The sequence below is a fragment of the Micropterus salmoides genome, unplaced genomic scaffold (assembly GCF_014851395.1).
Source record: "Micropterus salmoides isolate LMB-PRFRI ecotype aquatic unplaced genomic scaffold, ASM1485139v1 Ms_hic_scaffold_17, whole genome shotgun sequence".
Classification (NCBI taxonomy): Eukaryota; Metazoa; Chordata; class Actinopteri; order Centrarchiformes; family Centrarchidae; genus Micropterus; species Micropterus salmoides.
In genome coordinates, this window is record NW_024040817.1 from 7,456,986 (window position 1) to 7,468,911 (window position 11,926).

An 11,926-nucleotide genomic window follows, 5' to 3' on the forward strand; every position below is an offset into this window, starting at 1 on the left:
GATGTAAGGAAAAAGGGGATTAAAGTTTTCAGGCTGCAAACAGGTTTGTAATGTATTCTGTAATGTACAGACAACAGTTTCAAACAAATCAATTGCCTAATGCCTGATTGAGTGGATTAACAAACGTTTTGGTTAATCCAAATGGACACTTTTCAATAACAGCAAAAACTAAAACTAAATTTACGCACAGTGTTTTTTCCCTTTGCTGTGGTTCTCTCATCTGCTAACCTCTACCTTGATATAGCGCTGCTGCTTTGGCTGTCTAGTTGGCTGTATTTTAGCAGCAGAGAGTGCAGAGTTTACCAATCCAGACTGCAATTACTGCTGTTTGGCTGGCGTTTTACTTCTGTTTTGTAGTTAGTTGCAAATGTTCATGGAAATGACACATTTTTGACAAAAGATGTTTCTGCATTTCAGCTTTGTAGGGCTGTGTAACAATTATGGAAGAAAAGGCAAATTTATGTTTTTGTATCTTCTGTAAGCTATTATATTTCTGAAAATGATGTGTTTTTCTTCTATCAATAAATAAAAATTAGGAAAGGAGAAATAAAAGAAAGTCCCTTTAGTGAAGAATTTAATTTAGTGTTATTTACACAAACATGTAAAATCTTTGGACATACTGTCATTTATGTTGATGTGTTATTGGGTATAGTTGTCAGAAAAAAAATAATTAAGACAAAGCACCTGCTGGTAAACATTTCTTTTCAAGGAGCTATGGTACTGAATTCTAAAATAGTATGTTGATGAATCTTCATGTTAAAGAGATTAATTTCAATGGTCACTGTCAGTTTCTCGCAGGCACTTTAAGTCTATTGTTAATAATTTCAGAACACTAGGTAGTTTTGCTGACCTGCTTATCGAATTCTCGTCCAGTTTATCTTTTGTGAAATTACAGGTAGTTTCACAGCCCCAATCTTTTCTACATGTGGGGAACAATTTTAGCTGTAAAGTATGTTGGGCTTCAGATGGACCAACGTAATATCTGCATCTACAAATGGCAACTACAATTTCCTTTGTTGAATTTATTAATGGATTGTAAACATTAAAGTGAGCCCCAACTACAAAAGGATAAACACATTAAAGCCAGGCAGCTTTCCATTGCGGTCCTTTCATGTTTATGTTTTAGCCATTCTTGAACTGGGACTTTAAAACTATAGAGAGACTGAAGTCTGAAGGAAATGTGGGTTTGGAGGACAAGAACTGTTGTAATGGGTCAGTGCATCAAGTATTACAGAGAGCTCTTTTACTCACACACGCACACACACACATACACACACACACAACCAGACCTGTGTTTGCTGAGATAGCTGACAACAAATAGGCTGGGATGAGGTTCTTTGTAGTTTAAGCCTTGAAAATATAACCACAATTCCCAGGTCGCACCAGCCTCTAACTAAGTCTGTGTGTGTGCTGGGAGAATCCAGGAGCAGAGGCGATGTAATGAATTACAGATGAATGGAGCACTGGTGCTTAGGAACAAACAGTCAGAAGTAATGATGTGGGGAAGGAGTGAGGTAAGGTGGGAAGAGAAAGTCGAGGAGGAGAGAAGGTGATTTTTGTTTAGAAGGATTTAGGAGAAAAGAGAAGGAGGAAAGAAAGTGGAGAAAGGAGTAAATTGTATAAAGTGGGGTAGTGGAAAGAGGACGAAGGGAGTAAGAGAAGAAAGTGGAGGAGCAAGGAGTGGATGGGAAGTAAAGTAGATGACAAGGTATACGGTGAAGGACAGAGAAGGGAGTTAGAAAGGATGAAGACCTAGCAAGGACAAAGGATATAGAATGAAAAGCTGAGAAAAGACTGGGGGCTAAGATGGAGTAGGATGAAGGGAGACCAGAAGTAGGAACGTATAGGTCAAATAAATGAAAGAAGAAGACAACAGAATGGGAGGATGGAGAGCTAAAAGGAGGCAGAAAGTTTTGGAAAGAACATAACGACATTTTAGGCATTTCAGGGGACTTTATTTCAGTGTCTCTATTCAAATCTATTTTGATTAGAATATTTTTACATATGAATAAAATAAAAATCAGTGTGCACAAATATTTTGCAAAGAGCAACTGTAAGTTTAGCTTTTTCATCTAATTTTCTACATCTTTTATAAATCTGTGTCACTGTAGAAACGTGAATGGAGAACCATTTTTCAGGAGAGTGCAGCAGTGAGCAGCAGTCTGGGGAGCTGTCCACCACTGTGGTGCTGAAACACTCACTATGCCCAACAGCCCTGATTCTCCTCTCCCCTGACAGAATACACTCTCACTGTGACTCAATCCCTTTCTCCCTCTTTCTTTCAGTGTCTTTGTCCTTTTTTGGTGTTTTGCACATTCAAATGCTTGTGAAAACTGGAAAGGCCAAGTGGGGATCACTATTTTATATCTTGAAAACGTATCAGCTCTCAAAATTTCCCTCGTGATGTTTTTTCAACACAGTTTCTGTATGATGTTGAGACTGTCTTTGTTTGTTCGAATAGATAAAAGATCTGTCTGACCTACACCTGACAAGGACCTCTTGTAGCCGTGTGAATACTGCGTTGTCTCTGAGAAGAAAGAGAGGAAGTAGCATGATGTTACAGCACCACAAAACCTTTAAGGTAGGAGGTTGGGTGGATAGTTAGGTCAACAAAGCTGCTGACTATAACATGAGAGACTGCTATACCACATATTTTTAGAAGTAAACATCTGTTATTTACACACTTATTTCTGTGATAGGTTTTTCTCCTGAAGGTGAGTGTCCATTCAGGAGGGAAGGGGAGGTAACTTTATTTCAGCAGAGCAAATGCTCACTGTCACTAATTTAATTTGATTTATATTTTTTCTTGCTGGTGCCTGTCATCTTGTTGTATATCAACATCTAAATATTTGTCTGTGTTCTCTGCTAACCAACCAAAAAAATGTTACACTGACTGACTTTACATAAGCACAGACCTGAAGCATTGTTAGCCAGTCAGCTGTGCCCCTTCAGCACAGTTTCCAAAAGTAAAAATGAACATTGCCGAAGGTAAAATTTAATCCACCCTCTAGCTTCTTCATTACAAAACAACAGGCTCAACACAATAGGCCTTTTATTTTATGTGGATTCATTATTAATTCTGTTTAATTTTATTGGAAGCTTAGAACCATCCTCAGTGAAGTTCAACTTAATGAACGAGTGTGCGTTGCTAATTAAGGCATTAAAGCAGGGTTGTCAGTGTAGGCGTGCTAATAAGTTCCCTTAATCAGGAGCTTTGTACATATGAAATAATTTCCAGAAATAGGCCATTTACTTAATAAAGAGGCCGTTGTGCACTATAGTCTGAGAGTTTTTATCTACTATCAACAAGCCTCTTTGTTGGTGATTATTGTGACAGGTTTGTGTTGATAATTGTGCATCTCCTATAACAAATAAAGACACAGTTGCAGCCTTTTCACACAAAAAGTTGGACTAAAATTAATCAGTAATCAGATAAAAATGGGCTAATAAAAAGTTATTCCCCAATGTTTGTAATCATGCCTCTGCCACTCATCGTGCCAGCACCATGGCATCGAACATATTCTCGGTTCCAAAGGAGAGAATATAGCTGATAGCTGAGTGGTTTGGTCAGTGTCATTCAAATCTGACCTAACCACAACAGAAGATGAAGAAAAACAAATTGGTTTTTGAATGTTAAACTCTTTGAAGATTTGTTTCACCTTGATTGCTGCTTTACTCATGAATGTATATTGTTCTACAGAAATCTTTAGATTTGATTTCAGTTCTGCTAAAGGGTTGGTCTATTTGGTATATGTGGATAAATGAGCAGTACAGCTAGCTCTGATTGATTTGATTGACTTTTTGACTTGTTAGATTAAATATCTTAAATTTTGATAGTTTTAGGCAAAACTTATATAAATAAAAAGATAATTTGACATCAGAATTACAAAGCTGGCAATATATAGAAAACTTTAAACCAACGTGTAAATCATTTGGGGAGATAATATTTACAAACAAATGCTCATTTAAAAAGCTATAAAAAGTGTTTCTGGTTTGGGTGGACTTGGGTGAATTTGGACTCATGACCTAACTATTTCTAAAATCTTGGCTGCAGCCTTCGCCAAAGAGGTGAAGTTTTCCTAAAAGAAAATTTCAATCAAGGAAACCTCTAGCTAAAACAAGCACCCTGAGAGGATGGAAATCTTGGCTCCCAAAATTAAGAAGTGGCAAAGAAATAAAAAAAAAAAAGGGAACCAGATGAAACAGAGATCAAAGATTCTGCAGCAACGATGGGTCAATATGGAGCAGGGCACAGCAACTGCTGAGCATCACAAAACTACACGTCCCATGGTGCCGGGCGAGGCTCCACAGATGGCGTTCCTAGGTTAGCTTGCTAGTGTTGGGGGTGGGGGGTTGTTTTCTGTTGAGAAGGCAATATGTCCCTATGTCAGCAGTGAAGGGCTTCTGCCAACTGGCAGGAAAAGAGATGGATATTTAAAGATGAGAAGAATGGAAGACAAGATGAAAAGAGAAGACGGGATGATGACAGGAAGGACAGGAGGAATAAATACAGAAGGAAACAAAAGAAGCAGTGGGAAGGGGCAGAAAGTCGCATACAATTATGAAAGAACTCCAGATGCATTTGTAAAAGGGAATAAGGAAGTGAGGATTTGTAGGACGGTGAATGCTGAAGTCATAAGAACTTATCTAAGGGATTATGGAAAGTAAAAAGAGAGTGAAATAAACTGAATGCAGTTAACAGTTAAGTTAGTAATCAATGAGAAAAAAAAGAAGAAACAGAGGAGAAAGGGACAAGCAGAGAAAGAAAATTGAACTAGAGGGTAAGTGCTATTCAAGAAAAAACATTTGCTTCTAAAATCCCCAAAAGAACTTATCTTTTAAAAATAGCATCAAAATTCTCAAGGCGAGACATTCCTAGGAATGATGCTGAACCACGTTTATGTCTCTGGGAGCCGCAAGAACACTCTCAATTCTCAAAGCGGTACTTAAGACGATGAAAGCTTTGGGAAACAAACCCTCGTTCTATATTCTGTAGAATGACTGGTGGACTGATAAAGATAATTAGCTTAGCGGTGGGTAAGAAAACACACACACACTGGAGAAAACTAGGCAAGGCCTGCAAAAGACTGTCTGTTAATGTGCTGAGAAGAGACAGATAAAATACCACGGGAGGATAACGGAGGAAAGAAGAAGAAAAGGATGGAAGCTTATAGGGAAAGACCTTGGCCCAAAATTGGAGGATAGTCCTTGTACGTCACAGCCACACACATTGACCAAGGCTGGAAGGAGGACAGTGTTAAGTGTGACACATCCTACATGCCTCTGCATGTGCAGAGCAGTATTCACAAAAGCCTAAAAAACCCCTCCACCACCCAGTCACACGAGTCTTCATTCACCTTCACTCAGTGTTGAATGTTGTATAATTTGAATTTGAGGTCACATATTTGCCTTTGGCCAGAGGGGGAATTGACCTTAACTGTGCATGATACAAACACTAAAGGTATATCACTACTGTTGGGTGGGAAACCTTGTTTTCCACTTGACTGCACTGATTTTTTTGGCAGGTTTTGATCCTCGGCTTGAATCTGTCAGAACCTGACCCAACAGGTAAGCCTGGGCCGGGTTGCATAAAGGTAGATTTTGAGTATTGCTTACTTCTAACAAATGGTAAACCACCATCTTAAGTGGCATTACAGGAGTCAGTGTGCATCAAACTTTAAATTGCATTTTCCTGTCACACATTTCCAACAACAGAACAACAGAACGACTTTCCGAAACCGACAATTCCATAAGCATGCCCCTCTTCATGCAGTGACTGATCAGGTGTGCAAAGGAGAGAAAATATGCAGGATCTGATCTTTTTCTCAAGCTCTCTTTTGTCATTCCTCACAGTGTCACTTTTTGTATGCACTACCCAGTGCAGCATCAATGCCTTTGAGGAGAGACTGTATGAAAGTGTGTTCCCTTATCCCCATTTGTAGGATTCATTTTGTTGACACAACAAAGACGCAACACACACAGCTCTTGGAGAGAGCTTGGAAAGGCAGTGTGATGCAGCCAAAAGGAGGTTATGAAGTGTGGCCATTCAGAACAAAAAAAGCTCCAAATCCGCTACAAATAACAACAACAAAACAACGTTCATATGTGTGCTATCTGATCTACCACCTTTTTGGTAAGGTTAAGGCAAGTAAAAGTAATTGGTATTATCTATCTTATGTATTGTTTTTTGTATTATTGTCTCTTGGGTATTATTGTCTTTACACTTGTTAAAGCACTTTGTAACTTGTTTTTGAAAAGTGCTCTACAAATAAGGATTATTATTATTATTATTATTATTATTATTATTATCTAAACACAAATAATGAGACACATTCTCCTGTTTTTATTTGGTTGTCATTGTGAAATTTTATTGCCACTACATATTCTCATATAATCCATTTGTTTGTCCTTGTGTAGCTTTCTGTTTTATTCTTAGCTGCACTGTGCCACAAAATTCTTAACTTGGGTCTATTCATTTCTTCCTGCTTTGAAAGTACCATTTGACAATGGTATAATTTAAATTTAGAGGCATTCTTTACCTAATGCCATTATTAACATTAAAGCCTGTTATCGATACTGTTGATGACTGCTCTCAGTAATTAGCGTACAGAAATATGGAGTCTAGATTTAACTGATTTTTCAGTAGCAGTTCAGGATTATGGTGAAAGTTTGTATTATTAAAGTCCGGGCTCAAACAAGCCAGAGCCAGACTTGTGAATGATTTGTAAAGATTTTTTCTTGATGAGGCTCTCTAGACCCCCTTGACCTTGACAAGATCAAGAATAAAAATGGTTTAATGTTGGTTAAAATGTGGTTATAGGCCAAATTTAAACTCCTTAAATTCTTGGATTAGGTTTTATCAGCTCTAGAGTCGATAATTTGTCACAACCAAATCGCCCTGTTACTGAAGTGGCAATAAAACATGTATCACAAAGTCACAAAGTATTAACACGACAGCATAGATGTGTTGTTATCTCACCAGTGGATGAATGTATCTCAAAGACTTTACAGTACGTTGAGTACCCTGGTGGGAAATGAAGCACTGACCCTGCCATTGTTGGTGAGTCACACCATCAATCAGCCATTTAAACAACTGAAGTTAGTGTGTGATTCATTTCCCTTCACCTCAGAAAGCTGCATGCCAACTGACGATGATGATACTTCACTTCTTGTACAACCAGTGTACAGATCTGTAAACATCACTGCAGGGAACTACACAGTTCTAATATAGGTCAGGTATATTACACCTGATAAACCTATAGATTATGTTAAGGTACAGCTTAACCCACTGTATAGCTTAAATTTGATTGAGCTTACATTAATTCACAAATGCCCCACTCGTATTATTAAGAGGAACAAATTATTTAATTCAAAACACATTATGTTACATTGTAAGCATAGGTCTTAAAGCTAAATTTACTGTCCCTCAACCTATCTTGTCTAATTCTATCTCAGTTTATGGTTTACTATATTTCCTAAATCGTGCAATAGAAAGTCACAGTCCTTATCATGAAGAACAGGATGGAAAGAGTTTTTCTTTAAATTCATTTCAGAACTCATCTCTCTTTCCACTTCTCAGATGGATTTCTTCTTGTTGGATTGTTGGAAGATTGTTGCGAAACGACTCCAGTATTAATGACCCCTTGGCCTTTGATTGGGGGGAGTGACACCAATTCCTGATGTTTTCAGGTCTTTGATGGCTGAAACATTTTCTTTTTGAAATGTTATATTGTTAAGGGTAAGTGGGGGTTTTGTCTCCATCTTTATAATAAAATGCAAGTAGTCATAGTGCAAATCATTTTCAAGAGATCACCTCTCAAAATGTGAACAGGACTGTGACATGTTCATCTATGGTTGGTCAACACATTTTCCATCCCAAATCATCAAATGCAGCTTGATTAGTGGCCCTACGTTTCAAACTATGACGTTGTAGGTCCCTCTCCAGTGCCAGCTTTGCACTTGCAGGACTCCGTAGTCAAGTTAGAAACAATAAATATGCAACGTTGGGATAGACTTTCAAAATAAAGCTAGCTGAGAAACATTTCATCATAGTCGGTTGACTTTTGTTGTCATTGTAACAATAAACATGCGGTTAACATTATGAAACGGTCGCAGTTTGGCCAGGTTTAGGCACCAACACTAAGTACGATAAATTTGTAACCAAGCGGAAACAATCAGGGCTGAAAAGTGAGGCCACCCGAAAGCAATTTAAACCTGCATTCTACCGAGCAGCCAGCAGGGGGCGACTCCTCTGGTTACAAAAAGCTCCAGCTTATGCTTTAGGGCGGGACTAGCTTGTGATTGAAAAGTCGTCTGTTAATTTTTCCTAAGCAAGCTAAAATTAGCATCCTGGAGAATTACGGATGCACCTAGCTAACCAAGTGAACTACCGCAACCGCCTTTTCCAAATATCGTCATATCCGGTGCCGCTGGTTGCAAAAATTTAACATGGCGACGGCCTAACGACCAAATTTGAGGCTTCATAACGGCAGTCCAGAAACCAATGGGTGATGTCACGATGACTACGTCCACTTATTTTATACAGTCTATGTTTGTAAGTTACATAAGTTTAAAAGAAGTCAACATGAACTATTGGTTTCACACAGGAAACAAACAGCGGTCGCCTGGGTGAAAACCCTGTGTTTGAACCATCCAAGCACACTGACCTCCTCCCTACACTGATTTTTATTTTTGCTCTTTTCACACCGTCACTTGACGTTGACTGCACATCACTAGACTGCACATTACACTAGACAGGGAAGTCCAGAAATGAGAGACCTACACCGTCATAGTTTGAAGTGTACCACCAATGACCAATCAGCCTTATTTAATGCGTTGGGCAGCCTGAGTTAGTTGCTACTGTTCCTGCTAACTATCCTGTCCTTTATCTTATTCCAAACAAACTGATGTTGCTGCTTTCAGAAACATAAAACACATGACAGGAAGTAAAATACGCGTCCCTCTCATCCAAGGCCACTCAAGCAAGGTCTATCTCTTAGCCATTTTCAAATATGGAGTTTTTAATGTCTACAAGGAAAACATGGATTTCTCAATCATCTCAAGTCCACCAATCGAGGCACCCTATTTAATGCAAGCTATTTTACACTCCCTCACGACCAACTCTGCTCATCATAGAACCACAGAATGTAATTTTTAATTCAGTTTGTAAAACACTGATTACTGGTAACTAACAATATCCATCTTGAATGTCACTTGCAAGTTATAGCCATGAGTAATATTTTCTGTCACTGCCCATTCCATATTACACGAATGCAGCATTAGAACAGCTAATGCAAACACTTTCAAATACTAGCTAAAGGTTAAAGGGGCATTATGTAGTTTTCAGCGGCCACTAGCAGGTGTGGTTCTAAGATTGCAACCAGGTGTGTGCTCGTACGCGTGCTCGCTTGAACTCATGAGCGAGCATAATCCGAAACACTGTCAGCACAGCTACATGTATTGGATGATAATGAAACGGTTAGTGAGCTGGACTGAATATTATAATCCGATTGTGTCACACTTTATAACAGTTAGACCGCAGTAAGTAACTTTACTGTAACTAGTGATATCGGATGGCTCTTCCTTTGGGTAGTTGTGGCTGTTTTGTTGCAGTGTTTTATGTTATGTGGGTCGCGTTAGTTACAGCGACTGAGCGTTACATCCTTTCTTGCAGGCTAAATTAACAGTAGCACACAGGATAGTAACACAGGTTGCGTTAGTTGGTTAAGTAATATGGAAAGCTAATATATATATAACTTTGCACCGGAAAACATTAGCAACTGCGAGACGTTAGCCTGCGAGCTAACGTTACTTTCTCTGTGCGTCTCCAGCTTTACTAATGCTCACTTTGTTCTTACTCAACATCATCTGAACCTGTTTGGTCTGATGGGCTTCAGCACATAAACCTTTATTGTTGTTTTGTATCCTTACGTGGAGCCTGTGTTTTGCTGTGAGCCGGTTGTTTGATCGTATTAGTCGACTGCATGTCATTAGCTGCCGTATTGCCGCTGTAGTACAAGAGAGGCTCGGCAGCGCGCACAGGGCTGAATCCGACCCGGAGACCTCACACAAAGCAGAATAGCGGCTGATGCAAGCAGGGGAGAAAACTGGCGTGTGCTTCATTTCTAAGTGAGTTTTGAGCCCATTGACAATAAGACAATGAAAATTTAATTAAATTCATTGAAAAACTTACATATAGTCCCTTTAAGTCACTCCACTTGTAATAGGCCTATAGATTTGTGAGAGCACACATTTTTCCAAAATTGTCATTATAAGGTCTACTTTAAACTAATAAATTGTGAAACTGTGATATAGGCTATTATATAGATATATTGCATTTCATATCCAGCACTGTTTTCTTCCTTTCAGGAGGAACATCTCTGCAGTGTTTCACATGCTTGTATACAGTGGTTCACCTTAATTACCGGAATACAGACTGGAATTAGCTGGAAATTAAAAAGAAGGAACCGCCATTCTTCTCTCACTCCCTCTCACTCTTTGTCACCCTTTTTCTTTTCTACAACACACATATTATGTAGCCTATATGTATGTAAGTAGAGAGAGAGGGAGTGAGAGATGGACCCAATAAGAAGTGCTGCAGTCTGCTGGAACAGCATCACAGGATGGGTTCCCCAAGAAGCGGCCAAGAGTTTTTAGAGCACATGCACACACACAAACACACACACGTTTGCTTCACTCCTGGTCTCTCCTCCCTATTATCTCCTCTTTCTCTCTCTGATACACACACACATGTACTGTAGTGACACAATCACACCATCCACACACAATTTGCCCCAACCTCGCCCCCCTTCCCTCCCTTTCTCTTCTCTCCACCACGCGCTGCCGTGAGCGAAGCGGCTTTACTGTGCTGTTCTCCAGACTCCAGATATTGACCGCACAGTGTAACAGCGCGCTCCTTCCAAATGCGCCACACTAATCACTGTACAGTACATTCTTCCGCGAACAGGCCAGGGAACAGCCGTGCAGACATGCATCTGTCAACAAAACAGCGCACATTTCCTCTCTCCTCAACCCGAGGTGAGCTGAGAGATTTGAGCCTCCTCTCTTATACAACATCCCTGGCTTTTTTGAAGGGGGACGAGGGAAGCTAAATGTTGATGTCAACACTCAGTCACATGCATGAGCTTGATTTCTCATCCCTGTAGCCGAAAGAGAAGTCCTGACGTGCGCAGCCAAAGAAGCAGAGCACGCCTCAACAAGCCCAAAGATGTGTAAAACAGATGTGAGTGGGGGTCGGTTAGAGTGAGGTGAAATGTTGGGGGATACATGGGTGGAATGGAGGTTTTGGTGAGGCGCAGTTAAATATAAGGCAGGAGAAGCTTTACTCACCCTGCAGAGCGGAGAGATGGTCGGACAGTGCAGCCGACGAGAGATCTGTGCGCACTGAGAAGCCTGGCCACCAAATTTGCAGTTTCCCCCTTATCTCTCTCACACTCTCTCTCTTCCCCTCTCTCCTGCTCTCGCCACAAACACTCTATAGCCTATGTTTTTCGTGTTTCCCCGTATCTCCCCTCTTCTCCTCTCTTTTCTCCTCCTCTTTCACTCCTCCTCCTTCTTTACTTCTCTCTGCTCTTTCAGCACTGCGGAGAATCGGTTGAATGGGCTTCACTGTAGTTTGGGTACAGGGAGGTGGGACTGGTGTGTGCATGTGTGAAGAAGAGAAGAGCAGGAGGGGTGGGGGGTTACAGTGATGTAGGCTAGAGGGAGAAAAGGACACGGGCGCGCAAACTCGCACAGAGACAGCATGGCATAAGAGCATGCTGGCTGGAATTGAGGACACATCATGCAAGCTGACAGCATGACTGATTCAAACATACAGCAACAATTAGCATCGTGTAACTTACTAATGAACAAAACACCCAAACATGGATCTGTAATGTGAGTTTGCATTATTTGGTTACATAAT

At 40.1% G+C, this 11,926-nt stretch overlaps 1 protein-coding gene across 1 annotated transcript in view; it reads right to left on the minus strand.

Moving 5' to 3' along the window:
- LOC119908169 (voltage-dependent calcium channel gamma-7 subunit-like) overlaps positions 1-11,668 on the minus strand; it is a 39,329-nt gene extending 27,661 nt beyond the window's left edge. The window contains exon 1 of the mRNA XM_038725936.1: positions 11,350-11,668. The gene's annotated coding sequence lies outside the window, so the exon portion shown is untranslated. The remainder of the gene's footprint in view (positions 1-11,349) is intronic.
- Positions 11,669-11,926: the final 258 nt, after the last annotated feature.